This window comes from Scyliorhinus torazame, unplaced genomic scaffold (assembly GCF_047496885.1).
Source record: "Scyliorhinus torazame isolate Kashiwa2021f unplaced genomic scaffold, sScyTor2.1 scaffold_190, whole genome shotgun sequence".
Taxonomy (NCBI): domain Eukaryota; kingdom Metazoa; phylum Chordata; class Chondrichthyes; order Carcharhiniformes; family Scyliorhinidae; genus Scyliorhinus; species Scyliorhinus torazame.
The window spans coordinates 21,281-48,859 of NW_027307917.1; the positions used below are offsets into that span (position 1 = coordinate 21,281).

At 49.1% G+C, this 27,579-nt stretch overlaps 1 long non-coding RNA gene and 1 other non-coding gene across 2 annotated transcripts; one reads left to right on the forward strand and one right to left on the reverse strand.

The window, feature by feature from the left end:
• Positions 1–2,526: 2,526 nt before the first annotated feature.
• trnap-ugg (transfer RNA proline (anticodon UGG)) lies at positions 2,527–2,616 on the forward strand. The gene is given in 2 exon segments: positions 2,527–2,562; positions 2,581–2,616. It is a non-coding gene; the product is annotated as a tRNA-Pro (tRNA).
• Positions 2,617–4,411: 1,795 nt separating this feature from the next.
• Positions 4,412–22,612, reverse strand: LOC140405756 (uncharacterized). The gene is made up of 3 exons (XR_011938739.1): positions 22,542–22,612; positions 12,616–12,665; positions 4,412–4,523 (listed from the first exon to the last, which is right to left on the reverse strand). It is a non-coding gene; the product is annotated as an uncharacterized lncRNA (long non-coding RNA).
• Between the last annotated feature and the right edge of the window lie 4,967 nt (positions 22,613–27,579).

A 27,579-nucleotide genomic window follows, 5' to 3' on the forward strand; every position in this document is an offset into this window, starting at 1 on the left:
CAGTGTCCCCATCAAACCCTCCCAGGACAGGTACAGCACGGGGTTAGATACAGAGTAAAGCTCCCTCTACACTGTCCCCATCAAACACTACCAGGTCAGGTTCAGCATGGGTTACAAACGGAATAAATGTTCCTCTCCAATTTCCACAACAGAAACTGCCAGGATATTTACAGCAAGTAGAGGGAATGAGGCAATGTTTCCAAAGGAAGGGTTTTATTTTGAAAAATGATAGCAAATTATCAACATAACAGAATTGACCCCAAATGATGATTACTCCAATATCCAAATCACAAACGATGCAGAATTCATTCCCATCCCACTTTTCTGGATAATCGTAAATAGATAAACAGAGAAATAATTGGCAATAACAGACCACAAGGAATAGGAGCAGGACTGGGCCATTCAACCCTTCGAGCTCGCTCCACCAGTCAATATGATCATGGAGATTCTTCCATTTCAACACCGTGTTCCTGCCCTATCCCCGTGCCTCTTGCTGATCCATCAATCTCAGTCTAACACCGGCTCAATGACAGAGTCTCCACACCCCTCTGGGATAGAGAATTCCCAGGATTCACCACCATCTGAGTGACGAAATTCCTCCTCATCTCAGTCCGTTGGTTAATACACAGAATAAATGGTATCTGGGAATGAATTACAGACTGCAATCTAATGGAGGGCTTCGTGATAGATTATATACAGAATAACAGATACCCAGGAGTGAGTTACAGACTGGAATCGAATTGAGGGGTTCAGGGTGGTTTAATATATAGAATAACAGATACCCAGGAGTGAGTAACAGACTGGAATCTAATCGAGGGGTTCAGGATAGTTTATATATAGAATAACAGATACCCGGGAGTGAGTTACAGACTGGAATCTAATCAAGGGGTACAGGATGGTTTATATATAGAATAACAGATACCCGGGAGTGAGTTACAGACTGGAATCTAATCGAGGGGTTCAAGATAGTTTAGAAATAGAATAACAGATACCCGGGAGTGAGTTACAGACTGGAATCTATTTATACAGAAATGTGTCCTGTGCTATCCGTCCATACAGCACGGGGTTAGATAGAGAGTAAAGCTCCCTCTACACTGTCCCCATCAAACACTCCCAGAACAGGTAAAACACGGGGTTAGATACAGAGTAAGGTTTCCTCTACACTGTCCCCATCAAACACTCCCAGAACAGGTAAAACACGGGGTTAGATACAGAGTAAAGCTCCCTCTACACTGTCCCCATCAAACACTTCCAGAACAGGTACAACACGGGGTTAGATACAGAGTAAGGTTTCCTCTACACTGTCTCCATGATCACTCCCAAGACATGGCAGAGGCAGTACAACATGGAAATCACCATCCCTGTGTGTAGTCTGAACAGCGCTGTTGGAATGTGATACAGAGAATCATAGAATATACATTGCAGGAGTAGGCCATTTGGCCCATCGAGTCTGCACTGGCCCTCGGAGAGAGCACCCTACCCAAGCCCACGCCTCCACCAAATCCAAATAACCCCAGTAACACCACCTAACCTTTGGGCCACTCAGGGGCAATTTCGCACGGCCAACATCTCCTCTCATCCTTCTCGGCTCTGGTGAATACAGGCACAATCACAGAATCCCTACAATGCAGAAGGAGGCCATTCTGCCCATCGAATCTACACCAACCTTCTGACACAGCACCCTATGTAAGCTCAGTCACCCGCCCTATCCCAACAACTCCTTAACCTAATCTAAACAATCTTTCTTGGACACTAAGGGGTAATTTAGCAGGACCATTCCACCTAGCCTGCACATCTTTGGGCTGTGGAAGGAAACCGGAGCACCCGGAGGAAACCCACGCACACACGGGGAGAAACTGCCAACTCCACATAATCAGTCACACAAGGCCGGAATTTAACCCGGGTCACTGGCACTGTGAGGCAGCAGTGCTAACCACTGTGCCACAGTCAAACCAATCTCTCCTTGAAGGACAGCCCGGTAACCTCCCTATCAGCCGATTGTCCCTCCGATGCACTCCCTCTCTGGCAACTATATCCTTTCTTAGTTAGGGATACCGAAACTGTACGCAATACTCCTGGTGTGGTCTCACCAAGGCCTTGTGTAACTGCAGGAAGACATCTCCACTTCTGAACTCAAATCCCTCTTTCAATGAAGGCCAACATATCATTGGCCTTCTTAACTGCTTGCTGCACCCCCCTCTCCACTTTCAGTGACTGGTGTACAAGGACAGCCAGCTCCCTTTCTACATCCACATTTTTCAACAAATCATTGTTTAAATCAGACACTTTCCATCAGGATTTTGTTACACCAACGTGTACAAATGTCAGAAATGACTGTGCTGTGCTCACCTAAAATGGCCACCATTAAGTAACTTAAAATGGCTGACTGCTTATCGTGGATTTTCTGTTGACAATATTCCCACACAGACAGAGAGAGAAGCAGAAACAGACAGATGGAGAAACTAATATAAGACATTTATTGCAGATTTTGAATCTCCATCAAACATGACCAGTAAACCATGACGCGGCTCGTTGGTCTAGGGGTATGATTCTCGCTTTGGGTGTGGCGGTTTCGAAACTTGCGAGAGGTCCCGGGTTCAAATCCCGGACGAGCCCTTTGCAAGGTTTCAGGGCAGCACGGTAGCACAAGTGGATAGCACTGTGGCTTCACAGCGCCAGGGTCCCAGGTTCGATTCCCGGCTTGGGTCACTGTCTGTGCGGAGTCTGCACGTCCTCCCCGTGTGTGCGTGGGTTTCCTCCGGGTGCTCCGGTTTCCTCCCGCAGTCCAAAGACGTGCAGGTTAGGTGGATTGGCCAGGGTAAATTGCCCTTAGTGTCCAAAAAGGTTAGGAGGGGTTATTGGGTTGCGGGGATGGGGTGGAAGTGAGGGCTTAGGTGGGTCGGTGCAGACTCGATGGGCCGAGTGGCCTCCTTCTGCACTGTATGTTCTATGTTCTATGTTCTATGTTCTAAAGGTACATCATGGGGTTAGACACAGATTCCTCCACACAGTCCCTGGCAAACACTCCCAGGACAGGTACATCATGGGGTTACATACGGAGTAAAGCTCCTCTGCACTGACCCATCAAACACTCCCAGGACAGGTACATCACGGGGTTACATACGGAGTAAAGCTCCTCTGCACTGTCCCCATCAAACACTCCCAGCACAGGTACAAAACGGGGTTACATATCGAGCAGGGCTCTCTCTACACTGTTCCCATCAAACACTCCCAGGACAGGGACATCACGGGGTTAGATACAGAGTAAAGCTCCCTCTACACTGTCCCCATCAAACACTCCCAGGACAGGTACAGCACGGGGTTAGATACAGAGCAAAGCTCCCTCTACACTGTCCCCATCAAACACTCCCAGGACAGGTACAGCACGGGGTCAGATAGCGAGCAGGGCTCTCTCTACACTATACTGTTTCCATTTTCTCACATCAGGGGCGGGGGGTCGGAGAATCGCCAGGGGCTGGCGTGAATCCCGCCCCTGCTGGTTGCCGAAGTCTCCGGCACCGGAGATTCGGCAGGGCGGGAATCGCGCCGCGCCGGTTGGCGGGCCCCCCTGCTCGATTCTCCGGCCCGGATGGGCCGAAGTCCCGCCGCTAAAATGCCTGTCCCGCCAGCGTAAATTGAACCACCTACCTTACCGGCGGGACAAGGCGGCGTGGGCGGGCTCCGGGGTCCTCGGGGGGGGCGCGGGGCGATCTGGCCCCGGGGGGTGCCCCCACGGTGGCCTGGCCCGCGATCGGGGCCCACCGATCCGCGGGCGGGCCTGTGCCGTGGGGGCACTCTTTCCCTTCTGCCTCCGCCACGGTCTCCACCATGGCAGAGGCGGAGGAGACTCCCTCCACTGCACATGCGTGGGAAACTGTCAGCGGCCGCTGACACTCCCGCGCATGCGCCGCCCGGAGATGTCATTTCCGCGCCTGCTGGCGGGGCACCAAAGGCATTTTCTGCCAGCTGGCAGGGCGGAAATTCCTCTGGCGCCGACCTAGCCCCTCAATGTTGGGGCTCGGCCCCCAAAAATGCGGAACATTCCGCACCTTTGGGGCGGCGCGATGCCCGTCTGATTTGCGCCGTTTTGGGCGCCAGTCGGCAGACATCGCGCCGTTGCCGGAGAATTTCGCCCCACAATTGCTTCTTTTCCAATTCCCTTTAATTCTGTGCCATCTCGTTCTTGAGCTTCTTAATAGTGGGATCCGTTTCTCCCTGTCTACTCTGTCCGGCACCCCCAAGAATTTGAACACCTCCATCAAATCTCCTCTTGGCCAATTTTCTCCGTGGAGAACAGACACAACCTCTCCAATCTAACCTCATCACTGAAGTTTCTCATTCCTGAACCATTCTTGTGAACCTCCTCTGCACTCGCTCCAGTGTGTTCACACTCTTCCGATCATGTGGCACCCAGAACTGTCCACAATATTCCAGCTGAGGTCTAACTAGTGTCTTGTATAACTTCAGCCTTACCTCCTCGCTCTTGTACCAATGCGGAAAATACTGAGCAGGTCAGGCAGCATCTGTGGAGAGAGAAATAGAATCTTGGACCAGGGCGACTGGCAGATAGACAGAGAAAAGTCCACACACACAGTAACACACTTACCCTCACACAGACACCCTGCTCTAAACAGATAGAAAATGCGGCAGATCACTTCTCCATCAGTAAGTGGAAGGAGATTAATTGGATTTCTCTTCAAAAATACCAGCTCACATTTAAAAAGAATGGGTGGGTGGGAGGGTTGGTGCTTCCCAATCTTTTGTATTGTTATTGGGCGGTGAATTTGGAGAAGATTGGGCAATGGTGGGGAGAGGAAGAAGCGGAATGGGTACAGGTGGTGGAAGCATCGTGTAAAGGGGCTAGTTTGCAGACTTCCGCTGCGGCTCCACTCCCATTTCCCCCGGGGAGGTTTACACAAAGCCCGGTGCTGGCATCTTCCTTCAACATCTGGAGCAAGCGGAGACGCCATTTTGGTTTGGTAAACTTGACGGTGCGAGCCCCTGTTTATGGAAACCCCCGATTCACCCCGGCGGCAAGACTGGATACAATATTTAAACAGTGGCATAAAGCTGGGCTGAGACAGGTTAAAGACTTGTTGTTGGAAAGTAGATTTGAAGAATTGAGGGAGAAACATAAAATGCAGAGGGAGGTGAAGTTTAATTATCTTCAATGATGAAACTTGGTGAAAAAGGAGTTGTCCACGTTCGTTTGCCTACCAGAGAACAAGGTGCTGGATAAATTGCTCCTCCCAGCTGAGTTGGTAATGGGAGAATTACTAACATTTACAGGTGGCTGATGGACAGAAAGAAAGCAGCGATTGAAGAGATGAAACAAAAGTGGAAGGAAGAGTTGGATGTGGCGTTGGAATGGGGACGATGGAGTGAGATTATACCAGGGTGAATGCGACATCTTCATGTGCTCGGATGGGCTTGATACAATTCAAGGATGTACACAGGGGCCATATGACACAGGACCGAATGAGCAGATTCTTCACAGAGGAAGAAGATAAATGTGAGAGTGTAAAGGAGGACCTGTTAACCATGTCCACATCTTCTGGTCACGTCCACAATTCGTGGGGTTCTGGCTCTCGCTATTTAAAACACAAACAAAAGTTGTGGAGGTGGAAATATTACTGGGACCACAAGAGGCAATTTCTGGGGTGTCGGAAGTACCGGGACTAATGGATGGGGACGGGGCTGATGTGGTGGCCTTTGCCACATTGATCGCCCGGAGACTAATTTTATTGGAAGGGAAGTCAGAAGATCCGCCAAAAATATCAACATGGTTGAGGGATATTGCGGAATTCCTTAAACTTGAGAAACTAAAGTTAGCCTTTTGTGGCTCAGATGGGGGTTTCTGGACGAGATGGAAGCTGTTCTTGTCTCTATTTACATATCTGTTTGTTGCCAGTGGGGAAGGGGAGGGAAGAGGGGAAAGGTTTAATGGAAATCAAGGAATAAATGTCAAATGAGGAGAATAGTATTTTGTTTGTGTTGTGACTGACTGATTGTTTGTATGTTGTTATGTCCGTCCTCATCGGAATGAAAATATTTTCAAAAAACACAGCAACAGTGACCACACTTATTAAAAAGTAGCTCACGGACTGCAAAATGTTTGAAGGTCATGAGTTAAAAGTCTGAAACTTAAACGTGGGAATGAGGGAGTTAATTCATCCTTTCCACAGGGGACGTGGGAGAATTTTCCACTATGATCACATTTCTGATTGTGGAATCTTACTGTGCAATAAATATGCCTGCTGTCAGTTTGTACATATTCAAGTAGAAAGATAGAAAGAAATCCATCTTCAGAGACTCTGAACTTAATTTTGAAAGTGCCACCGTTTTTGGGCTCTTCCGGTGCACAAGCTGCCTGCAGAATTCCCCAAATTAAAAACAAGGTGAGAGTGGAGAGTGAGGGGCGAGTGAGCAGAAAGCAGTTGGGGTTATCACACTGACCGTTTTCATTGAATCCAAATTGTTTCATTATAAATTCTAATCTCATGAACTGACATCAGTGGATTTCAGTGAAAAATCCCATTGAACCTCCTTTTCTAATAGAAATATGTTGTTGCCGATGACCCTGTATTGATTGAGGAATAAGCTTTACATCTCACAGTGAGAAAAAATCAAACTGAATCCAAATTTATAGAGCAGCTCATTGAAGAAATCTGTCTGTGAACAACATGCAAAATATGAAGTGAAACTTTAAAAAGAGCATTGTTTTTGTGGCCAGGGATTTTTCATAAAGACCCATCAAACACTCCCAGGACAGGTACAGCACGGGGTTAGATAGAGAGTAATGCCCCCTCTACACTGTCCCCATCAAACACTCCCAGGACAGGTACAGCACGGGGTTAGATACAGAGTAAAGCTCCCTCTACACTGTCCCCATCAAACACTCCCAGGACAGGTACAGAACAGGGTTAGATCCAGAGTAAAGATCCCTCCACGCTGTCCCCATGAAACACTTCCAGAGCAGGTACAGCACGGGGTCAGATACAGAGTAAAGCTCCCTCTACATTGTCCTCATCAAACAGTCCCAGGACAGGCACAGCACGGGTTAGATACAGAGTAAAGCTCCCTCTGCATTGTCCCCATGAAACACTCCCAAGACAGGTACAGCACGGGGTTAGATACAGCGTAAAGCTCCCTCTACACTGTCCCCAACAAACACTCCCAGGACAGGTACAGCACGGGGGTAGAATCAGAGTAAATCTCCCGCTACACTGTCCCCATCTAACAGTCCTAGGACAGGTACAGCACGGGGTTAGATACAGAGTAAAGCAACCTCTACACTATCCCCATCAAACACTCCCAGGATAGGTACAGCACGGGGTTAGATACAGAGTGAAGCTCCCTCTACACTGTCCCCATTAAACATTAACAGGACAGGGACAGCATAAGATTAGATAAAGAGTAAAGCTCCCTCTGCACTGCCATGACAGGTACAGCACGGGGTTAGATACAGAGTAATGCATTTTGGAAGGGCTAATGCAGGTCGGGAATATACAGTGAATGGTAGAACCCTCAAGAGTATTGAAAGTCAAAGAGATCTAGGAGTACAGGTCCACAGGTCATTGAAAGGGGCAACACAGGTGGAGAAGGTAGTCAAGAAGGCATACGGCATGCTTGCCTTCATTGGCCAGGGCATTGAGTATAAGAATTGGCAAGTCATGTTGCAGCTGTATAGAACCTTAGTTAGGCCACACTTGGAGTATAGTGTTCAATTCTGGTCGCCACACTACCAGAAGGATGTGGAGGCTTTCGAGAGGGTGCAGAAGAGATTTACCAGAATGTTGCCTGGTCTGGAGGGCATAAGCTATGAGGAGCGATTGAATAAACTCGGTTTGTTCTCACTGGAACGAAGGAGGTTGAGGGGCGACCTGATAGAGGTATACAAAATTATGAGGGGCATAGACAGAGTGGATAGTCAGAGGCTTTTCCCCAGGGTAGAGGGGTCAATTACTAGGGGGCATAGGTTTAAGGTGAGAGTGGCAAGGTTTAGAGTAGATGTACGAGGCAAGTTTTTTACGCAGAGGGTAGTGGGTGCCTGGAACTCACTACCGGAGGAGGTAGTGGAAGCAGGGACGAGAGGGACATTTAAGGGGCATCTTGACAAATATATGAATAGGATGGGAATAGAAGGATACGGACCCAGGAAGTGTAGAAGATTGTAATTTAGTCGGGCAGTATGGTCGGCGCGGGCTTGGAGGGCCGAAGGGCCTGTTCCTGTGCTGTACATTTCTTTGTTCTTTGTTCTTTGTTTTGCCCCCATCAACACTCCTAGGACAGGTACAGCACGGGGTGAGATACAGAGTAAAGCTCCCTCTACACTGTCCCCATCAAACACTCCCATGACAGGTACAGCACGGGGTTAGATACAGAGTAAAGCTCCCTCTACACTGTCCCCATCAAACACACCCAGGACAGGTGCAGCACGGGGTTAGATACAGAGTAAAGCTCCCTCTACACTGTCCCCATCAAACACTCCCATGACAGGTACAGCACGGGGTTAGATACAGAGTAAAGCTCCCTCTACACTGTCCCCATCAAACACTCCCAGGACAGGTACAGCACGGGGTTAGATACAGAGTAAAGCTCCCTCTACACTGTCCCCATCAAACACTCCCAGGACAGGTGCAGCACGGGGTGAGATACAGAGTAAAGCTCCCTCTACACTGTCCCCATCAAACACACCCAGGACAGGTACAGCACGGGGTTAGATACAGAGTAAAGCTCCCTCTAGGCTGTCCCCATCAAACACTCCCAAGACAGGTACAGCACAGGGTGACATACAGAGAAAAGCTCTGGGGCAGCACGGTAGCATTGTGGATAGCACAATTGCTTCACAGCTCCAGGGTCCCAGGTTCGATTCCGTCTTGGGCCACTGTCTGTGCGGAGTCTGCACATCCTCCCCGTGTGCGCGTGGGTTTCCTCCGGGTGCTCCGGTTTCCTCCCACAGTCCAAAGATGTGCAAGTTAGGTGGATTGGCCAAGCTAAATTGCTCTTAGCGTCCAAAATTGTCCAGATGTAGCTCCCTCTACATCTGTCCTCACCAAATACTCCCAGGAGAGGTACATAGGAACAGGAATGGGCCATTCAGCTGATCGAGCCTGCCTTAGCGACTAGACCACCTGAATCAATAACCTATTTTAATAATCCGATACAAAGCCCTGGATGAATTTATTTCCCAGCAGCATCCCAGTAGCTGTAAATGCTGCTCTACACTGTCAGAAATATTACTGCATTTGAGAATGTCATTGTGAATATTACCTTGTAATATATAACCGTTCTCATCCATATCGCTATTGAGAACACATTAGCTCCTTTCCCAGTGATCACTGCAGTTGACCCCGTCACTGTTTATACTGGAAGCTCTTGTCCCAGTTAATACTACATTACACGATACTGCTGTGGACACTACAATTAACCCTTTTGGAGTGCTGACTACCATGTACCCAGGGTAAGAGCCTGTGGGACTACCATGTATAATAATCTTTATTGTCACAAGTAGACTTACATTAATGCTGCAATGAAGTTACTGTGAAAATCCCCTAGTCGCCACATTCCGTCGCCTGTTCGGGTACACAGAGGGAGAATTCAGAATGTTCAAATTACCCAACAGCACGACTTTCAGACTTGTGGGAGGAAACCGGAGCTCCCGGAGGAAAACCACGCAGACACAGGGAGAACAGGCCGGGAATCGAACCCGGGACCCTGGAGCTGTGAAGCCACAGTGCTACCCTCTGTGCTACCGTGCCGCGTAATGAGTCACACACACAACCTCCCACCCCACCCCAGACACACACACACACACACGTGTACAGACAAACACAAACTCACACACAGACACAAACTCAGACAGGCTGCGTCAATACAGCTCTCAAATGGAGCGAGATCCATTCTCCACCTTTAACTTGGAGAGGTGTATCTGGCCTGTGTGTGACCCAAGTCACACACTGACTCTGAACATCCTCACAACAGCTTGCGGACAGACTTTTCTAAAGCACTTTTCATAACCTTTGGGTATCACAAACTGCTTCACAGGCAATGGAACCCTTTTGAAATCTAGTCAGTGGTAATTTAGGAAATGGACCAGCGAATTTCAGAGAGACACACAGAAACAGGATGAGATTGTGCTGTACATGTTTCACAGCTGACACTGAGACACACACGAGATGTACAATATCAATTATTATTCTGAAGCATGTGATTAAATCACTCTTAAACTAAATTCCAGTGTTTCAGAGTAAAGCTTTATCTGCACTGTCCATCAAACACTCACAACCCAAATACTGTCTGGCTTAAATACAGAGTCAAAATCCCTCTGTCCGGTCCAAAGAATTTTTCATTGCAGACAGTTATTTTTATTTTATGGAAAAGCAGAACTCAAATTGCACCGAATCCAAGGGGGGACTCTTGTTTATTTCAGCCCTTCACATTTAAACATGAAGTTTAAGCTCCGATTACAGGTGTCTGCTTGTCTCTGTTTGTGTATTCTCTGTTATTGTTGTTTTGTCACTTGTCTGAAGTATTTGAATAATAGGCCTTGGTTAATCAATCCTTTCTCTCAGCACATGGAAGTTGTGAATCTTCAAGGCTGTCAGTCTGATATAGATAACAAAAAACTACATCCTTTGATCAATCCATTCCCCAACCCTAAATAGATCTCACATATTTCCATAATGCAGGAATATCTCCATCAAAACTTCTAATTATTTCCCAATACTCTTGTTAACACTTGCCTGTAAAACCTAAATTCCACTGACAGATTCCGAAAGCTGCACAGAAAAATGACTGGTTATTTTAAACTTTGAAACAAAACTATTTGAACTTGTGCTTCAATCCTATTATACAGAAATGTTGTCCGGTGGGCTGACAGTTTCTCAGTAAGACTGAAACATTGAGGTACGCCTCGCACTGCACTTGGCAACATTTGTGGCACTTCCAAAATCTACCATACATTGCTGTCTGTATTGTGTGAATCTCGCTGTGAAATATCTGTACAGTTTAAACTTCCACTGTTTATGTCTTCTCATCGTTTATAAAGATCACGGTTCTATCCTTTTTAAGTCTAAAGCACATCATCGAAACATTTCCCAACACTGAAACACGTCCACCAGTTCAGTGTACCGCCAAAACGATAATATCTCCCTGCAATTTGATGTTTCCAGCTATGTTGCTTACAACGCTGTCTAATGTTTGGTGTCATTGGCAAACTGGGATGTGTAGCATTCTATCAAATGGTCTTAAATGGCTACTATATATGTATGTGTGTGCGCCAATGTGTGTGTACACGCACGTGTGTGTGTGTGTGTGTGTATGTATCTGTTGCCGTGTATGTACCAGTCAGTGTGTGCACGCACATGTGTGTGTGTGTATCTGTGAACTTGTGTGTGTATACGCATTTAAGTCTCAAAGGAAAATATGAGCATGTGTAGGCGATTTGGCCCATCGAGTCTGCTCCACCATTCAAACAGATCCTGGCACGCACAGACGCTCGCACACTCACACACACATTCCTATTGTATTATACACAGTCGATTTGTGTCTGGAACATGCTCAATGATTGAGCTTCCACAACCCTCTGGATCAGAGAATTCCAAGATTCTCCATCCTCTCAATGAAGAAATTCCTCCTCATCTCAGTCTGCAATGGTCTACCCCTGATTCTGAGCATTCATGTCAAGACGGTGAGAATACAAGACCAGGGATGTACTTCTGAGGTTGTATAAGGCTCAGACCCCATTTGGAGTATTGTGAGCAGTTTTGGGCCCAGTATCTAAGGAAGGATGTGCTGCCTTGGAAAGGGTCCAGTGGAGGTTCACAAGAATGATCCCTGGATTGAAGAACCTGTCATATGAGGAATGGTTCAGGACACTGGGTCTGTACTGAGTTTAGAAGGATGTGGGGGATCTTATTGAAACTTACAGGATACTGTGAGGCCTGGATAGAGTGGACGTGGAGAGGATGTTTCCACTTGTAGGAACAATTAGAAGCAGAGGACACCATCTCAGACTAAAAGGACGATCCTTTAAAACACGCATGCGCCGCCCGGAGATGTCATTTCCGCGCCAGCTGGCGGGGCACCAAAGGCATTTTCTGCCAGCTGGCGGGGCGGAAATTCCTCTGGCGCCGACCTAGCCCCTCAATGTTGGGGCTCGGCCCCCAAAGATGCGGAGCATTCTGCACCTTTGGGGCGGCGCGATGCCAGTCTGATTTGCGCCGTTTTGGGCGCCAGTCGGCAGACATTGCGCCGTTTCCGGAGAATTTCGCCCCACATTTGCTTCTTTTCCAATTCCCTTTAATTCTGTGCCATCTCGTTCTTGAGCTTCTTAATAGTGGGATCCATTTCTCCCTGTCTACTCTGTCCGGCACCCCCAAGAATTTGAACACCTCTATCAAATCTCCTCTTGGCCATTTCTCTGCGTGGAGAACAGACCCAACCTCTCCAATCTAACCTCATCACTGAAGTTTCTCATTCCTGAACCATTCTTGTGAACCTCCTCTGCACTCGCTCCAGTGTGTTCACACCCTTCCTATCATGTGGCACCCAGAACTGTCCACAATATTCCAGCTGAGGTCTAACTAGTGTCTTGTATAACTTCAGCCTTACCTCCTCGCTCTTGTACCAATGCGGAAAATACTGAGCAGGGCAGGCAGCATCTGTGGAGAGAGAAATAGAATCTTGGACCAGGGCGACTGGCAGATAGACAGAGAGAGAAAAGTCCACACACACAGTAACACACTTACCCTCACACAGACACCCTGCTCTAAACAGATAGAAAATGCGGCAGATCACTTCTCCATCAGTAAATGGAAGGAGATTAATTGGATTTCTCTTCAAAAATACCAGCTCACATTTAAAAAGAATGGGTGGGTGGGAGGGTTGGTGCTTCCCAATCTTTTGTATTGTTATTGGGCGGTGAATTTGGAGAAGATTGGGCAATGGTGGGGAGAGGAAGAAGCGGAATGGGTACAGGTGGTGGAAGCATCGTGTAAAGGGGCTAGTTTGCAGACTTCCGCTGCGGCTCCACTCCCATTTCCCCCGGGGAGGTTTACACAAAGCCCGGTGCTGGCATCTTCCTTCAACATCTGGAGCAAGCGGAGACGCCATTTTGGTTTGGTAAACTTGACGGTGCGAGCCCCTATTTATGGAAACCCCCGATTCACCCCGGCGGCAAGACTGGATACACTATTTAAACAGTGGCATAAAGCTGGGCTGAGACAGGTTAAAGACTTGTTGTTGGAAAGTAGATTTGAAGAATTGAGGGAGAAACATAAAATGCAGAGGGAGGTGAAGTTTAATTATCTTCAATGATGGAACTTGGTGAAAAAGGAGTTGTCCTCGTTCGTTTGCCTACCAGAGAACAGGGTGCTGGATAAATTGCTGCTCCCAGCTAAGTTGGTCCCCATCAAACACTCCCAAAACAGATACAGCACGGGGTTAGATACAGAGTAAAGCTCCCTCTACACTGTCCCCATCAAACACTCCCAGGACAGGTACAGCACGGGGTTAGATACAGAGTAAAGCTCCCTCTACACTGTCCCCATCAAACACTCCCAGGACAGGTACAGCACGGGGTTAGATACAGAGTAAAGCTCCCTCTACACTGTCCCCATCAAACACTCCCAGGACAGGTACAGCACGGGGTTAGATACAGAGTAAAGCTCCCTCTACACTGTCCCCATCAAACACTACCAGGTCAGGTTCAGCATGGGGTTACAAATGGAATAAATGTTCCTCTCCAATTTCCACAACAGAAGCTGCCAGGATATTTACAGCAAGTAGAGGGAATGAGGCAATGTTTCCAAAGGAAGGGTTGTATTTTGAAAAAAGATAGCAAATTATCAACATAACAGAATTGACCCCAAATGATGATTACTCCAATATCCAAATCACAAACGATGCAGAATTCATTCCCATCCCACTTTTCCGGATAATCTTAAATAGATAAACAGAGAAATAATTGGCAATAACAGACCACAAGGAATAGGAGCAGGACTGGGCCATTCAGCCCTTCGAGCTCGCTCTACCAGTCAATATGATCATGGAGATTCTTCCATTTCAACACCATGTTCCTGCCCTATCCCCGTGCCTCTTGCTGATCCATCAAACTCAGTCTAGAACCGGCTCAATGACAGAGACTCCACATCCCTCTGGGATAGAGAATTCCCAGGATTCACCACCATCTGAGTGACAAAATTCCTCCTCATCTCAGTCTGGCATATCGCTGGTTAATACACAGAATAAATGGTATCTGGGAATGAATTACAGACTGCAATCTAATGGGGGGCTTCGGGATAGATTATATACAGAATAACCGATACCCGGGAGTGAGTTACAGACTGCAATCTAATGGGGGGCTTCGGGATAGATGATATACAGAATAACCGATACCCAGGAGTGAGTTACAGACTGGAATCTAATCGAGGGTTTCACAATAGTTTATATATAGAACAACAGATACCCGGGAGTGAGTTACAGACTGGAATCTAATCGCGGGGTTCGGGGTGATTTATATATAGAATAACAGATACCCAGGAGTAAGTTACAGACTGGAATCTAATCGAGGGGTTCAGGATAGTTTATATGTAGAATAACAGATACCCAGGGGTGAGTTACAGGCTGGAACCTAATCGAGGGGTTCTGGATAGTTTATATATAGAATAACAGATACCCGGGAGTGAGTTACAGACTGGAATCTAATCGAGGGGTTCAGGATAGTTTATATATAGAGTAACAGATACCCGGGAGTGAGTTACAGACTGGAATCTAATCGAGGGGTTCAGGATGGTTTATATATAGAATAACAGATACCTGGGAGTGAGTTACAGAGTGGAATCTAATCGAGGGGTTAGAGTTAACTCACTCCTACACACTCACTCACACTCTTACAAATATACTCTTACGCACTCACTCACTCTTACACAATCACTCACACACACTCACTCTTACACACCCTCATTCACTCTTACACACTCACCTGTACATGGAAACTCACTCATTCCTACACACTCGCTCAGTCTTCCGCACTCACTCACACACTCTTCCACACTCACTCACACTTAAACACTCACCCACTCACATACTCGCTCATTCTTACACATTCACTCACACACACTCACTCTTACATACTCTTACTCACCTTCACACTCACTCACACACACTGTCACTCACAAACTCATTCACTCACTCTGACACACTCACTCTCACACGCTAACACACACACTCTCAGATATTCACTCACTCACTTATACATTCAGTTACTCACACTCACATACCCACTCACACACTAACTCGCTCACTCTTACACACTCACTCAGGCTCACTCACTGATTCAAACTCACTCTTACTCACACACTCACACTCTCTCACTAACACATACTAACTATCATTCACACTCACTCTTACACACAGTCACACTTCCACACTCAGTCACTCTTATACTCCCTCTTATGCACACATTTTCACACACTCACTCTCACTCTTACACTCACCTACACTCACTTTTGGACACGCATACTCACTAGCACACTCGTACTCACTAAATCTCACTCTTACACTGACTGAATTACACACTGTCTCTGTCACACACATCCTTACGCACACTCACTAACTCGCATTCACTCACACTCATGCACTAACTCGAACACTCACCACCTCATGCGCACTCAATCACACACTCACTCGCACACACTCATTCATGCACATCGACTCACTCTTACACACTCACTCTCTTACCCACTCACATACTCAACCACACACTAAATCACTCACTAACACACTCTCACTCACTTACTAGCTAACTGACTCTTACACACCCCGACTCACACTCGCTCACTATTACACAGTTACTCACTCATACACACTCATTTATACACGGAAACTCACTTATTCCTACACACTCACTCATTATTACACACTCACTCTCACACTCACATCACTCACTCAGTCTTACACACACTCACTCTCTCACACTTAAACACTCACTCGCACACTCACTCACACGCCGGCACTCGCTCTTACACATTCATTCAATCACACACACACACTCGCCCTCTTACACGCTCACTCACTTGCACACTTACTCTTACACATTCACTCACACACACTCCTACACTCGCACTCTCACTCCCTCACACCCTCGCCCACTCTTAAACAATCACTCTTACACACTTACTCACCCTCACTCACACCCACCATTATACACACTTGCACACTCACTCACCTACTCACTCATTCTTACACACTAACTCGCTCACACACTCAAACTCACTTACACAGTCACTCTCATTGACATACTCACACGCTGACTCGCTCACTCTTAGACACACTCACCCTTGCACACACTCACCGTTTACAGATACACTGCAGTGCGATACAATGTGCAATCTAATCGAGGGGTTAGATTTAACTCATTCTTACACACTCACTTACACGCACTCTTATGCACATACTCTTGCACACTCACTAACAACCTTACATAATCACTCACTAACACACGCTCACTCACTCACTAACTCACTCTTACACACAGACTCATTATGACATACTGATTCACACACAGTCAGACTCACACTCACTGACTCTCACACTCACTGACTCTCACACTCACTGACTCTCACACTCACTGACTCTCACACTCACTGACTCTCACACTCACTGACTCTCACACTCACTGACTCTCACACTCACTGACTCTCACACTCACTGACTGTCACTCTGACACACTGTCACTCTGACACACTGTCACTCTGACACACTGTCACTCTGACACACTGTCACTCTGACACACTGTCACTCTGACACACTCATTCCCACACGCTAACACATACTCACTCTGCAATCTGGTAGAGAGAGAGAGAAATCTCAGATCAGAAACTCTGAACTCAATTTTGAAAGTGGTCATCATTTGTTGGGCTCTCCCTGTGCACAGGTTGCCGGCAGAATTCACAAAATTAACGATAGTGGGGTCACTTTTAAAATGGACCCATTGACTGTAAAGTAATCTCGATTGCCCGGAATTAAAGTCCCTTAACTTGAAGCGGGTATAATTCTGGAAGGAAGCCTGTGTTTTAGGCCGAGACATAAGTATGAGGGTGAAATTAAATTCACAGGTCATTTGAATTCAGTTTGAATTCACTCACTCACACTCACACACAGACTGACTCACTCATTCACACTAACTTACACACAATTACTCACTCACACTCACTCACTCTTCCACACTCTCTCACTCACTCGTACTCAGACACTCACATCCCCATTCACACTCACACGCTCACTCACTCTTACACATTCACACACACTCACTCACTCTTACACATTCACACACACTCACTCACTCTTACACACTCAATCGCTCTATCTCAGACACGGGCAGTCATTCACACTCACACACAATTACTCAGTCACTCACTCACGCTTACACACTCCTCTTACACTCACACTTACACAAACACTCATTCTTACACACTCACTGACTCACACACAAATGATCTTACATACTCACACTCACTCTTACACACTCACTCACACCCTCACTGACACTCACAATTACTCACTCATTCTTACATACGCACACACTTTTACACACACATACTCACTGACTTTCACACATTAACTTGCTCACTCTTACACTCACCCACACTTCCAATCTCTCACACTCACATACTAATCACTCACTCACACACCAATCACTCACACTCACCGACACGCTCACACGCTCATTCCCATTCACTCACAAACTCACTCTTACACACTCAGTCACTCTGATACAAACACACTATTCACACACACTTACACACACTCACTCGTACACACTCTCTCACACTCACACACAGTAGTTCTCACCAATTCTCAATCTTACACACACTCACTCAATGACACACTCATTCACTGTTATACACACTCACTCAGACACTGGGGGACGCACAGGGAGCGAGGGACGGACAGAGAGCGGGGGACACAGAGAGAGAGCGGGGGACACAGAGAGAGAGCGGGGGACACAGAGAGAGAGCGGGGGACACAGAGAGAGAGCGGGGGACACAGAGAGAGAGCGGGGGACACAGAGAGAGAGCGGGGGACACAGAGAGAGAGCGGGGGACACAGAGAGAGAGCGGGGGACACAGAGAGAGAGCGGGGGACACAGAGAGAGAGCGGGGGACACAGAGAGAGAGCGGGGGACACAGAGAGAGAGCGGGGGACACAGAGAGAGAGCGGGGGACACAGAGAGAGAGCGGGGGACACAGAGAGAGAGCGGGGGACACAGAGAGAGAGCGGGGGACACAGAGAGAGAGCGGGGGACACAGAGAGAGAGCGGGGGACACAGAGAGAGAGCGGGGGACACAGAGAGAGAGAGAGCGGGGGACACAGAGAGAGAGAGAGCGGGGGACACAGAGAGAGAGAGAGAGCGGGGGACACAGAGAGAGAGAGAGCGGGGGACACAGAGAGAGAGAGAGCGGGGGACACAGAGAGAGAGAGAGCGGGGGACACAGAGAGAGAGAGAGCGGGGGACACAGAGAGAGAGAGAGCGGGGGACACAGAGAGAGAGAGAGCGGGGGACACAGAGAGAGAGAGAGCGGGGGACACAGAGAGAGAGAGAGCGGGGGACACAGAGAGAGAGAGAGCGGGGGACACAGAGAGAGAGAGAGCGGGGGACACAGAGAGAGAGAGAGCGGGGGACACAGAGAGAGAGAGAGCGGGGGACACAGAGAGAGAGAGAGCGGGGGACACAGAGAGAGAGAGAGCGGGGGACACAGAGAGAGAGAGAGCGGGGGACACAGAGAGAGAGAGAGCGAGGGACACAGAGAGAGAGAGAGCGAGGGACACAGAGAGAGAGAGAGCGAGGGACACAGAGAGAGAGAGAGCGAGGGACACAGAGAGAGAGAGAGCGAGGGACACAGAGAGAGAGAGAGCGAGGGACACAGAGAGAGAGAGAGCGAGGGACACAGAGAGAGAGAGAGCGAGGGACACAGAGAGAGAGAGAGCGAGGGACACAGAGAGAGAGAGAGCGAGGGACACAGAGAGAGAGAGAGCGAGGGACACAGAGAGAGAGAGAGCGAGGGACACAGAGAGAGAGCGAGGGACACAGAGAGAGAGCGAGGGACACAGAGAGAGAGCGAGGGACACAGAGAGAGAGCGAGGGACACAGAGAGAGAGCGAGGGACACAGAGAGAGAGCGAGGGACACAGAGAGAGAGCAAGGGACACAGAGAGAGAGCGAGAGGGACACAGAGAGAGAGCGAGAGGGACACAGAGAGAGAGCGAGAGGGACACAGAGAGAGAGCGAGAGGGACACAGAGAGAGAGCGAGAGGGACACAGAGAGAGAGCGAGAGGGACACAGAGAGAGAGCGAGAGGGACACAGAGAGAGAGCGAGAGGGACACAGAGAGAGAGCGAGAGGGACACAGAGAGAGAGCGAGAGGGACACAGAGAGAGAGCGAGAGGGACACAGAGAGAGAGCGAGAGGGACACAGAGAGAGAGCGAGAGGGACACAGAGAGAGAGCGAGAGGGACACAGAGAGAGAGCGAGAGGGACACAGAGAGAGAGCGAGAGGGACACAGAGAGAGAGCGAGAGGGACACAGAGAGAGAGCGAGAGGGACACAGAGAGAGAGCGAGAGGGACACAGAGAGAGAGCGAGAGGGACACAGAGAGAGAGCGAGAGGGACACAGAGAGAGAGCGAGAGGGACACAGAGAGAGAGCGAGAGGGACACAGAGAGAGAGCGAGAGGGACACAGAGAGAGAGCGAGAGGGACACAGAGAGAGAGCGAGAGGGACACAGAGAGAGAGCGAGAGGGACACAGAGAGAGAGCGAGAGGGACACAGAGAGAGAGCGAGAGGGACACAGAGAGAGAGCGAGAGGGACACAGAGAGAGAGCGAGAGGGACACAGAGAGAGAGCGAGAGGGACACAGAGAGAGAGCGAGAGGGACACAGAGAGAGAGCGAGAGGGACACAGAGAGAGAGCGAGAGGGACACAGAGAGAGAGCGAGAGGGACACAGAGAGAGAGCGAGAGGGACACAGAGAGAGAGCGAGAGGGACACAGAGAGAGAGCGAGAGGGACACAGAGAGAGAGCGAGAGGGACACAGAGAGAGAGCGAGAGGGACACAGAGAGAGAGCGAGAGGGACACAGAGAGAGAGCGAGAGGGACACGGAGAGAGAGCGAGAGGGACACAGAGAGAGAGCGAGAGGGACACAGAGAGAGAGCGAGAGGGACACAGAGAGAGAGCGAGAGGGACACAGAGAGAGAGCGAGAGGGACACAGAGAGAGAGCGAGAGGGACACAGAGAGAGAGCGAGAGGGACACAGAGAGAGAGCGAGAGGGACACAGAGAGAGAGCGAGAGGGACACAGAGAGAGAGAGCGAGAGGGACACAGAGAGAGAGCGAGAGGGACACAGAGAGAGAGCGAGAGGGACACAGAGAGAGAGCGAGAGGGACACAGAGAGAGAGCGAGAGGGACACAGAGAGAGAGCGAGAGGGACACAGAGAGAGAGCGAGAGGGACACAGAGAGAGAGCGAGAGGGACACAGAGAGAGAGCGAGAGGGACACAGAGAGAGAGCGAGAGGGACACAGAGAGAGAGCGAGAGGGACACAGAGAGAGAGCGAGAGGGACACAGAGAGAGAGCGAGAGGGACACAGAGAGAGAGCGAGAGGGACACAGAGAGAGAGCGAGAGGGACACAGAGAGAGAGCGAGAGGGACACAGAGAGAGAGCGAGAGGGACACCGAGAGAGCGAGGGACACCGAGAGAGCGAGGGACACCGAGAGAGCGAGGGACACATCGAGAGAGCGAGGGACACATCGAGAGAGCGAGGGACACATCGAGAGAGCGAGGGACACATCGAGAGAGCGAGGGACACAGCGAGAGAGAGGGGGACACAGCGAGAGAGAGGGGGACACAGCGAGAGAGAGGGGGACACAGCGAGAGAGAGGGGGACACAGCGAGAGAGAGGGGGACACAGCGAGAGAGAGGGGGACACAGCGAGAGAGAGGGGGACACAGCGAGAGAGAGGGGGACACAGCGAGAGAGAGGGGGACACAGCGAGAGAGAGGGGGACACAGCGAGAGAGAGGGGGACACAGCGAGAGAGAGGGGGACACAGCGAGAGAGAGGGGGACACAGCGAGAGAGAGGGGGACACAGCGAGAGAGAGGGGGACACAGCGAGAGAGAGGGGGACACAGCGAGAGAGAGGGGGACACAGCGAGAGAGAGGGGGACACAGCGAGAGAGAGGGGGACACAGCGAGAGAGAGGGGGACACAGCGAGAGAGAGGGGGACACAGCGAGAGAGAGGGGGACACAGCGAGAGAGAGGGGGACACAGCGAGAGAGAGGGGGACACAGCGAGAGAGAGGGGGACACAGCGAGAGAGAGGGGGACACAGCGAGAGAGAGGGGGACACAGCGAGAGAGAGGGGGACACAGCGAGAGAGAGGGGGACACAGCGAGAGAGAGGGGGACACAGCGAGAGAGAGGGGGACACAGCGAGAGAGAGGGGGACACAGCGAGAGAGAGGGGGACACAGCGAGAGAGAGGGGCACACAGCGAGAGAGAGGGGGACACAGCGAGAGAGAGGGGGACACAGCGAGATGGACGCGTACGCAGCGAGAGAGAGGGACACAGCGAGAGAGAGAGGGACACAGCGAGAGAGTGAGGGACACAGCGAGAGAGTGAGGGACACAGCGAGAGAGTGAGGGACACAGCGAGAGAGTGAGGGACACAGCGAGAGAGTGAGGGACACAGCGAGAGAGTGAGGGACACAGCGAGAGAGTGAGGGACACAGCGAGAGAGAGAGGGACACAGCGAGAGAGAGAGAGGGACACAGCGAGAGAGAGAGAGGGACACAGAGAAAGAGAGAGGAACACAGCGAGATAGACACAGTGAGGGGGACACATAGAGGGAGAGGGACACAGAGAGAGTGACACTGATAGAAAGGTACGCGGTGAAAGAGAGGGATAGAGTGAGATAGAAGGACACAGACAGCGAGCGAGAGGGACACAGAGGGAGAGAGGGATACAGAGAGGGACAGAGAGCGGTGGGCACACAGACAGAGTGAGGGACACACACACAGAAAGAGGTACACAGCGGGTCAGGATCTGAGTTTCGGGGGCGTGAGTGGGTCAGGATGTGAGGGTTAGGAGACATGAGGGTGTGATGGTGTGAGGGTGCCAGGACGTGAGGCAGTCAGGACATTGGGGTTATTAAACTGACCGTTTTCATTGAATCAAAATTGTTTCATTATAAATTCTAACCTCAGGAATTGACATCAGAGGATTTCAGTGAAAAATCCCATTGAACCCCCTTGTCTAATAAAATGATGTTGTTGCCGATGACCCTGTATTGATTCAGGAATAAACTTTACATCTCACAGTGAGAAAAAATCAAATTGAATCCATATTTATAGAGCAGCTCATTGAAGAAATCTGTCTGTGAACAACATGTAAAATATGAAGTGAAACTTTGCAATGAGCTTTGTTTTTGTGGCCAGCAATCTTCTCTCAAAATGGAGGCAGAAATGAAGTTGTGTTTAACTCACATTCTGTGATTTCTTGCTGGTTTTTACTCATTCTATGGAAAGCCTTCCTCGGGTGACAGTCGAATAGTCATTCCAAACATGCCAGAAATTCAGAGGGAAACAAATGTCAAACAAAGATAGAAATAACGACAGGACAGAATCTGTTGTTGACTGCTGAATTAACATAACCATAGACAGGACAAGTGTCTTCCTTAGCAGACACAGGAAACACACCGAGGGGGACATTCCTCACAGTAAGTCGGGGGTGGGGTCTGCACACAGGTCACTGAGGAGATCTCAGTCCAAACTGTTTCCAATCATTTCCCAAATGTTTGACAATATTTGTGGCTCTTCCAAAATTCAAGATACTTTGTTGTCTGTATTCTGTGAATCCAGCTGTAAAATATCTTTACTTCAATGTCTTTTCCCCAACACTATCCCCATATCCCTTTATGTCAATGGGATTTAGAAATCAGTCAATTTCTGCTTTAAACTTAGTCAATATCTTCCCATCTTTGAGAGGGGAGAAATCACCAGGAATGTGGGATTTGATCTCCAGGGTTAGGTTGGAGAAACAGGGCTCGTTCAGGCCCTATTGAAGCAATCTCTCCTCCTAGGACAGTCCGGCAACCTCCCTATCAGCCAACTGACCCTCCGCTGCACTCCCTCTCTGGCAACTATATCCTTTCTTAGTTAGGGAGACCGAAACTGTACGCAATACTCCAGGTGTGGTCTCACCAAGGCCTTGTGTAACTGCAGAAAGACATCTCCACTTCTGAACTCAAATCCCTCTTGCAATGAAGGCCAACATATCATTGGTCTTCTTAACTGCTTGCTGCACCCCCCTCTCCACTTTCAGCGACTGGTGTACAAGCTCCATTTGTACATCCACATTGCCCAACATATCACTGTTGAAATACGACTCTTTCCTTCAGTTATTGTTTGACACTAACTTGAACAACTGTCCGAATTGTCTCAGTGTTGTGCTAACATAAAATGGCCACCGTTAAGTAACTTAAAATGGCTGACTGCTGATCGTGGATTTGTTTAGACAGATTCCCAGAGAGAGAGATAGAGAGTTGCAGAGACAGAGAAGATGGGGAGATTAACAGAATACATTAATTCAAGATTCAGAATCTCCATCAAACACTGTTAGCCAAAGTACATCATGGGGTTAGATACAGATTACACATCCCTCTAAACTGTCCCCAACAAACCCTCCCAGGGCAGCTACAGTACCATGGAATATACAGAGTAAGGCTCCCTCTACATTCTCCCCATCAAACCCTCCCAGGACAGGTACAGCACGTGGTTAGACACAGAGTAAGGCTCCCTCTACATTCTCCCCATCAAACACTCCCAGGACAGGTACAGGGCACTGATCTAAACAGAGTAAAGCTGCCTCTACGCTGTCCACATCAAACACTCCCAGGGCAGATACAGTACGATGATATATTCGCACTAAAGCTCCCTCTGCACTGTACCCATCAAACACTGCCTGGACAGGTACAGCACGGGGTTAGATACAGAGTAAAGCTCGCTCTACACTGTCCCCATCAAACACTCCCAGGACAGGTACAGCACGGGGTTAGATACAGAGTAAAGCTCCCTCCACACTGTCCCCATCAAACACTCCCAGGATGGGTACAGCACAGGGTTCGATACAGCGTAAAGCTCCCTCCACACTCTCCCCATCAAACACTCCCAGGACAGCACGGGGTTAGGTACAGAGTAAAGCTCCCTCTACACTGTCCCCATCAAACACTGCCTGGACAGGTACAGCACGGGGTTAGATACAGAGTAAGGTTTCCTCTACACTGTACCCATCAAACACTCTCAGGACAGGTACAGCAAGGGGTTAGATACAGAGTAAAGCTCCCTCCACACTGCCCCATCAAACACTCCCAGGACAGGTACAGCACGGGGTTCGATACAGCGTAAAGCTCCCTCCACACTCTCCCCATCATCACTCCCAGGACAGCACGGGGTTAGGTACAGAGTAAAGCTCCCTCTACACTGTCCCCATCAAACACTCCCAGGACAGGTACAGCACGGGGTTAGATACAGAGTAAGGTTTCCTCTACACTGTTTCCATGATCACTCCCAAGACATGGCAGAGGCAGTACAACGTGGAAATCACCATCCCTGTGAATCGTCTGAACAGCGCTGTTGGAATGTGATACATTTCAATCAGAGCTCGCAGAACCATAGAATATACATTGCAGGAGTAGGCCATTTGGCCCATCGAGTCTGCACTGGCCCTCAGAGAGAGCACCCTACCCAAGCCCACGCCTCCACCAAATCCAAATAACACCAGTAACACCACCTAACCTTTGGGCCACTCAGGGGCAATTTCGCACGGCCAACATCCCCTCTCATCCTTCTCGGCTCTGGTGAATACAGGCACAATCACAGAATCCCTACAATGCAGAAGGAGGCCATTCTGCCCATCGAATCTACACCAACCCTCTGACACAGCACTCTATGTAAGCTCAGTCACCCGTCCTATCCCGATAACTCCTTAACCTAATCTAAACAATCTTTCTTGGACACTAAGGGGTAATTTAGCAGGACCATTCCACCTCGCCTGCACATCTTTGGACTGTGGAAGGAAACCGGAGCACCCGGAAGAAACCCACGCACACACGGGGAGAAACTGCAAACTCCACATAATCAGTCACACAAGGCCGGAATTTAACCCCGGTCACTGGCACTGTGAGGCAGCAGTGCTAACCACTGTGCCACAGTCAAACCAATCTCTCCTTGTAGGACAGTCCGGGAAACTCCCTATCAGCCAATTGACCCTCCGCTGCACTCCCTCTCTGGCAACTATATCCTTTCTTAGTTAGTGAGACGAAACTGGACACAATACTCCAGGTGTGGTCTCACCAAGGCCTTGTGTAACTGCAGGAAGACATCTCCACGTCTGAACTCAAATCCCTCTTTCAATGAAGGCCAACATATCATTGGCCTTCTTAACTGCTTGCTGCACTCCCCTCTCCACTTTCAGTGACTGGTGTACAAGGACAGCCAGCTCCCTTTCTACATCCACATTCACCAACAAATCACTGTTTAAATCAGACACTTTCCATCAGGATTTTGTTATACCAACGTGTACAAATGTCAGAAATGACTGTGCTGTGCTCACCTAAAATGGCCACCATTAAGTAACTTAAAATGGCTGACTGCTGATCGTGGATTTTCTGTTGACAATATTCCCACACAGACAGTGAGAGAAGCAGAAACAGACAGATGGAGAAACTAATAGATGACATTTATTTGAGATTTTGAAACCCTGTCAAACACTACCAGCAAAGGTACATCATGGGGTTAGATACAGATTCCTCTACACTGTCCCTGGCAAACACTCCCAGGACAGGTACATCACGGGGTTACATACGGAGTAAAGCTCCTCTGCACTGTCCCCATCAAACACTCCCAGCACAGGTACAGCACGGGGTTACATACGGAGTAAAGCTCCTCTGCACTGTCCTCATCAAACACTCCCAGCACAGGTACAAAACGGTGTTACATATCGAGCAGGGCTCTCTCTACACTGTTCCCATCAAACACACCCAGGACAGGTGCAGCACGGGGTTAGATACAGAATAAAGCTCCCTCTACACTGTCCCCATCAAACACTCCCAGGACAGGTACAGCACGGGGGTTAGGTACAGAGTAAAGCTCCCTCTACACTGACCCCATCAAACACTCCGAGGACAGGTACACCATGGGGGTAGATACAGAGTAAAGCTCCCTCTACACTGTCCCCATCAAACACTCCCAGGATAGGTACAGCACGGGGGTTAGAACATAGAACATAGAACATAGAAAATACAGCATAGAACAGGCCCTTTGGCCCACGATGTTGTGCCGAACCTTTGTCCTAGATTAATCATAGATTATCATTGAATTTACAGTGCAGAAGGAGGCCATTCGGCCCCCCCCCCCCCCCCGAGTCTGCACCGGCCCCCGGAAAGAGCACCCCACCCAAATTCAACACCTCCACCCAACACCAAGGGCAATTTGGACATTAAGGGCAATTTATCATTGGCCAATTCACCTAACCCGCACATCTTTGGATTGTGGGAGGAAACCGGAGCACCCGGAGGAAACCCACGCAGACACGGGGAGGACGTGCAGACTCCGCACAGACAGTGACCCAAGCCGGAATCGAACCTGGGACCCTGGAGCTGTGAAGCAATTGTGCTATCCACAATGCTACCGTGCTGCCCTTGAGAACAAATAAATCTACACTATATCATTTAACCGTAATCCATGTACCTATCCAATAGCTGCTTGAAGGTCCCTAATGTTTCCGACTCAACTACTCCCACAGGCAGTGCATTCCATGCCCCCACTACTCTCTGGGTAAAGAACCTACCTCTGATATCCCTCCTATACCTTCCACCTTTCACCTTAAATTTATGTCCCCTTGTAATGGTTTGTTCCACCCGGGGAAAAAGTCTCTGACTGTCTACTCTATCTATTCCCCTGATCATCTTATAAACCTCTATCAAGTCGCCCCTCATCCTTCTCCGTTCTAATGAGAAAAGGCCTAGCACCCTCAACCTTTCCTCGTAAGACCTACTCTCCATTCCAGGCAACATCCTGGATGGTAAATCTTCTTTGCACCTTTTCCAAAGCTTCCACATCCTTCCTAAAATGAGGCGACCAGAACTGTACACAGTACTCCAAATGTGGCCTTACCAAAGTTTTGTACAGCTGCATCATCACCTCACGGCTCTTAAATTCAATCCCTCTGTTAATGAACGCGAGCACACCATAGGCCTTCTTCACAGCTCTATCCACTTGAGTGGCAACTTTCAAAGATGTATGAACATAGACCCCAAGATCTCTCTGCTCCTCCACATTGCCAAGAACTCTACCGTTAACCCTGTATTCCGCATTCATATTTGTCCTTCCAAAATGGACAACCTCACACTTTTCAGGGTTAAACTCCATCTGCCACTTCTCAGCCCAGCTCTGCATCCTATCTATGTCTCTTTGCAGCCGACAACAGCCCTCCTTACTATCCACAACTCCACCAATCTTCGTA